The sequence below is a fragment of the Nelumbo lutea genome, chromosome 5 (genome assembly GCF_056320005.1).
Source record: "Nelumbo lutea isolate HS-2025 chromosome 5, American lotus-T2T, whole genome shotgun sequence".
NCBI lineage: Eukaryota > Viridiplantae > Streptophyta > Magnoliopsida > Proteales > Nelumbonaceae > Nelumbo > Nelumbo lutea.
The window spans coordinates 41460170-41465997 of record NC_142688.1 but is presented as its reverse complement, the minus strand read 5'-3'; positions in this window follow the sequence as shown (position 1 = coordinate 41465997).

Genomic DNA, 5828 nt, shown 5'->3' with positions numbered 1-5828 from the left:
ACTAATTAGTCTAGCCCTCGAACTCAATTCAAATCAAACTCTTATAGGACTTATCAGTCCCCCAGTGCTTCTCTCTTAATTAGGGAACGCACTCTGGCAATTGATGAGGATATTCTAGCTAGTACATAATCAACTCTTCAGACTTTGTGGTAACAATATCTCGTGAAAAAAGTAGTCATGGTATCCTCTCATACATGTAAATCCAAAAGGTGCCCTTCAACGTCTTGCCTAAGAATACATTGATGGTAATCATTTCATAATGTGGTCTGAATAAAGACCAAAAGTACTATGAAGAAATTCTCCTTCATACGGGTTCTGCTAAAATTCAGCACTACTACAGGGACCCTAGTAAATCAGAAATAGCTTATTCAAAGCTAATAATAATTAAATTTATGTCAAAGGCATCAAGGGGTGACTCTAGCAAACTAATATTAATCACCAAGCCAATAGATAGGAGACCCAGAATGTTCAATTACTGGGATTATCAAGATACTTGGTACATATAAGGTATTTTTGGTTCAAAATTCTATCTTCAAACATTTGTGGTTCATTTGGTTCTTTGAAGAGCTTCAGGGCCCATATCCATATTGGGTCTATGTTTAGTAAACTACCTAGGGAGCACTAGACAATATCTTCTCTCATAATTAATTATTAGATAAATATTCAAATTTCGGGCAAGGAAGAAACTACTTAGAGTTTGAATTCTTTAAAATATATTGCATCCCTTCTATCTTGAAATGGAGTTATCATTTGAATGTCTCGTGGATTCTTCCATCCATTGATATAATTATTGAAATTAAGTGGTGGGATAAATCCAACCTCACACTAGCTCTTAAGATAGCATAAGAAAACGAGATTTTTAGATCCTATTCAAGTTCTATATGGAAAAGGCTCAAAAGTAAGTTTCCTAACTTGGATCCCATTTAGCTCAAAGAAATGTCCCTTTGGTTCATAGAAAAGATGAAAGAGAAAAGGAAAGGAATATCTAAAGATATTGAGAGTGAAAGTGTTTGGTATTTTAATTAGGGGTGTCCATGAAAAAAAAATCGAAAAATCAAATCAAACCGCAAAATGCGGTTAATCGAACCAATCAGTTCAGTTTCAGTTTGGATTTTTGAAAAACTGAAGAACCAGTTCAACTTTCGGTTAACCTACAAAAAAATCAGCAGTTAACCAAACTGACCAGTATATATATATGTATATTATGTATATATTTTTAATATATGCCACATGTTTTCTATATATTATACATAAATATATATTCTTTATATATATAATATATACTTATATTATATTTATATATCATTTATTATTTATAATATAATCTTATACTTATATTTATATAATATATATTATAAATATAAAAAACCAAAGAACCGAAACCGGACAAAAACCAAAACCGATGAACTGGTTAACCGATGGTACCGGTTCAGTTTTGGTTTGGAGAAATGAAAAAGACAGTACCATTGATTCAGTTTGCAAAATATGTTCATGGTTCAGTTAACCGAACTGTGGACACCTCTACATTCAGTCCCCACTAAGGGTCTCGATTAAGAAGGAATTTGGCTTTTGATAGATAATCTGTCCACTTTAAAATTGTTTGACGTTGTCTTCAATAGTAAAATTTGCCACCTCAAAAGTTGAAAATAAAGGAGCATCTTTCCATGGTAAAGAGATAAAGAAGCATCTCCAATTCATCTCTCTGCCTAAAAAGACAAAAGAAAAAGAGTCAAGCATCTTAATTAAAGTTGCCCCCAAGATAAGGTCAGATCCAAAAAGATATTTATTGAAGCTGCTCTCATGCCTTTAAATAAGGATCGCCTTCTCATTCCAAAACACGAATGAAAATTATGTCTAAGAGTGTTTTCTTTCTAGCCTTCCTATTCCAAGTGGTTGTGAGCATTTTCTTTTCTAAGTGCATGTCATCTGAAAATTCTTGTGAGGATTGTCAAGTGTAATTGTTAAGTTTTGCTTGTAGTGTGCTTCCGGTGTGCTTTTCATTTTGTAAGTTGAATCTTTTTGTAATATGTTATTTCTTTAAATCAAATTATATTGATTTGTTGCTTTCACTATTTTGCTACTATTTTCATGCATAGCATATTGCCTCCCTCAATTTAATTTCTATTATTATACTATTGTTTATCAGAACCCTATGTCGATCGCAATTATTGCCCAATTTATTGCTCACAACATTTATTAGAAATACTAGAAGATATTCCTAATGAGGAAACTAAGACGAAACATTTACTAATGGCAATACAGGGTAATAGAGAAAAGAATAAAAAACAAAAACTCTAAAAAAGATTTGTTTAAAAAATAAAATATAATATCATACAATGAAATTATTTAAAAAAAAAAACTCAATGAACTTCCTCTTGGTCCCCTACTTTGATAGACCTAAAACAATAGGACAACATCCTCAAAATCGATGTTAAATCCCTGAAATGAAGAATTGAGATATTAGAATCTTATAAAGATTTCACACACCAAGATGGATCTAGTAGATCTTCCGAAATAGAAAGTGTAGAACCCGCTGAATTAGTGGAAAATGATGAAGAATCTATATATTCAATTGAAGAGGTAAAATACCAAATGGTACTCAAGAATAACTATTAAAATTAAAGATTTTAGTTTCATAGTTATAGCCTTAATTGATTTAGGTGTCGTTATAAACTGCATAAGGGAAGGAATTATGCCTTCCAAATACTTTGAAAAAACTTCCCAACATGTAAATATTGCTGATGGAAGGAAGTTGGAAATTAAATACAAAATCCCTGTGTCATTACCCCCAATAAGAAAATGCACTATTTTCATACCCAAACTAAACCCTTAAGGTCTACAATTTTAGACCCATGATCTAACGGACTAATAATCAGGCTTGATAAGACCAAATTATATCACATGCATGTAATAAAAAAACAATTAACTTAAATAGACCTATGCATTCATCATCTTTGTCCCCATTTCAACTCCCATCCACTGCGGCATATTTGAATTGAAAAAATGGTAAATTACGAAGACGCCCAATGGCAAATACTCCTTGTGCTTTCATTTGCGACAATGACATCCTAAACTTTTATGTTGTGATAAAGACCCCATCCGTTAGCATTTCATCAGTTAACTTCAAAAAATATTCTCATTGGTTATTTAAGCTTTTTAAATCCCATAATTTCCCTTTTACTATTTTATTCGTATGATTTTACCCTTTCACTTACACTTTGATAACTCGATAATTCTTGAAAATATTAGTTCTTACATAATTAAAATAGTTGTTATGTATACATGTACACAAGTTCTTCTTCTTCAGCGATTTTGTATAAGATGCAAGTAGATTTTATAGTATCAATGAAAATTATTATGCATCCAACGACAACATATTAAAAACTCTTTGCCGGTGAGATGGTAGCAACAATGTCCAACAAAGAGCAATGTAGGGTTTGTACTAAATAATTTTTTAATGGTATGCTTGTGTAGGTTAGTGTTTATGAGAAAATAAAAAACGAGTAAAGAACAGGAAAAAAAAGGGTGGTTTTCCCCATTTTCATTGTTTTGAATTTTTTCATTTTATGCCCATTGAACCTTGAACAGGGCATTTTGGTAGTCTAGTGTATTCAATCAACTCAGTGTCAAGGGATCTTTGTCACGACATACAATTTTAGGGGTCTTTGTTACAAATAAAAGTACAAGGGGGTATTTGTCAATAACATCATACTACAAGGGGTGTTAAAATGAAAATTTATGGAATCTACTCTGCAAGTTGTATTGGTGATTTTGGTCAAATCGGATCTTAGACACAATTGTTGTTGAGAGTGCAAACCGTAAGAGTCTTGAGTCTTGGGTACATTAAGAATAAAGAGTGAAGCGGGTTAGAGAGATTGAGAGGGCAAACCGTAAACAATGAGTTGAGAGAAAGAGGGAATAATGAATAGCTAAATGGTAGGGTTTTTGTAAAAATGCTTTATCCTATCCAAAATTACCCTTTTAGACATATACTATTTTGAATATTACACATAAATTAAAGTCAATAAACCATTAGAAATTTAAACATTAAATATACTAATGTAAGGGCATTTATGATGCATGTATACAAGTGAATGATAAAAATATAAATTGACATTATATAATCAAATTGAACATTTTTTTACTTGCACCAAAACCAAGGCAAGTACTTTATAATAGTATAGATTAGATATTTAATATAAATATGTAATATAATATATTTTCGGTTTAGGATAGCCAAAACCAGTTGGTCCCAAACTAATAATAATAAGGATAAAAAATATGGAATCGGAATTGACTCAATAGTATAAAAACTAGAACCAAATCTGTCAAGTTGACCCGACCCATTGATAACCCTACCCCAAAGTACAATATAGTTCTTTGTAGTTTTCACTAATTAAACTTTATTAACTTAAATCCCCAAAAAAATACCAATTAATTCTTAGAAAAAGCTAGATATTTCCAAATCAAGGTTCAAAATATCACAACAGTGTACGCCACTACAATGTTTATTGGTTTTTATCGCACCAATAGCAAATATAGGGAGTTAAAGAGGGGAATTCTTTATGTTTATTAAAACTTTATACCAAAAATGTTTTGGCCCTTTTGAGTTTCGTGACATGCAAAAAAATTAATATATTTTAAACCAAATTGATATTCCAAACATAAAAATGGGTTGGATGAGTGTCAAGACAACCATTTTATTGCCAGGGTTCGAATGACTATTTATAATGCTAGAAATACCAAACAAAAGGCTTTTTGTTGTTTGTACATATTTGTTCTTTTTTGGTTATAATTGAAACTTAGGAAGTACATGAATCTAGTAGTAGAATATCTCCATTATACATGTAATTATTTTGATGTACAAATTGGCTTCTATGATCTTTGGTGTAAGGGCTATTTCTTGGTGTAATGGTATAATCTCTGGCTTACAAGCGTGAGAATATGGGTTTGGATTTGATATCCATTTGTACAATATATGCCAAAGGTTAGGTTATATCCGGTCCATCTTTCCCAAACTCTATGACATTGGTTATCTACTAAATAAGTTGTCAATGATATTGATAACCATTGAATCTCCTTTATGCCACAACTCACAACAATAACGAATAATTATAATCTAATTACCTCTCATGCTATTCTTGTTTTTATGCTCTGTTGAATGAATAAACCCCTATTGGTTTGGCCATACTAAGGATGTGATGTCTAGAGTAATCTCTAGTAACCTATGGCCACATATCCTTAATATCAAATAACCCAAAACTTTGCATAGGTTGAATGAGGCCACAATCATGCCTAGGTGGGGTTCCTTTTAACAAATATAATATCATTACATGATATGCAGATGCCCATAAAAATGGCTAGCCATTTTTTATCCGCAAATTTATTCCTCATCATCCACTCCTTCATTTGATGGAGAATATGCTTGAAGGCAACATTGGCCCCCGACATAGCTTATCAACTTGTCAAATTATATAAGTAATGAGATGGCAACATTGGTACTTGCTTCTTACAATGTCTTGGAGGGGGACCCTCAGTTTTTAATAAATCCCACCATAGGGTTTACTAATTACTTCTACCACTCTCAAATTTGCGTCCAATTGAGTAACACTAATCAGGTGAATGTGTTTCATAAAGAGAGTTATGTTCTTGTCAAGCTATCATTCCAAAAATAGATTGATTTTTCATCAACTTCCATTCTACCATCCATGGAAAACCTTGTATCAATGTCTTTTAATATTTTAAAAAGTTCCTTTCATGTCCATGATATGGTAAGAGATAACTTTGTTTCAAAGAAAATTTCCTACATGGGATACTTTGCCAAGAAT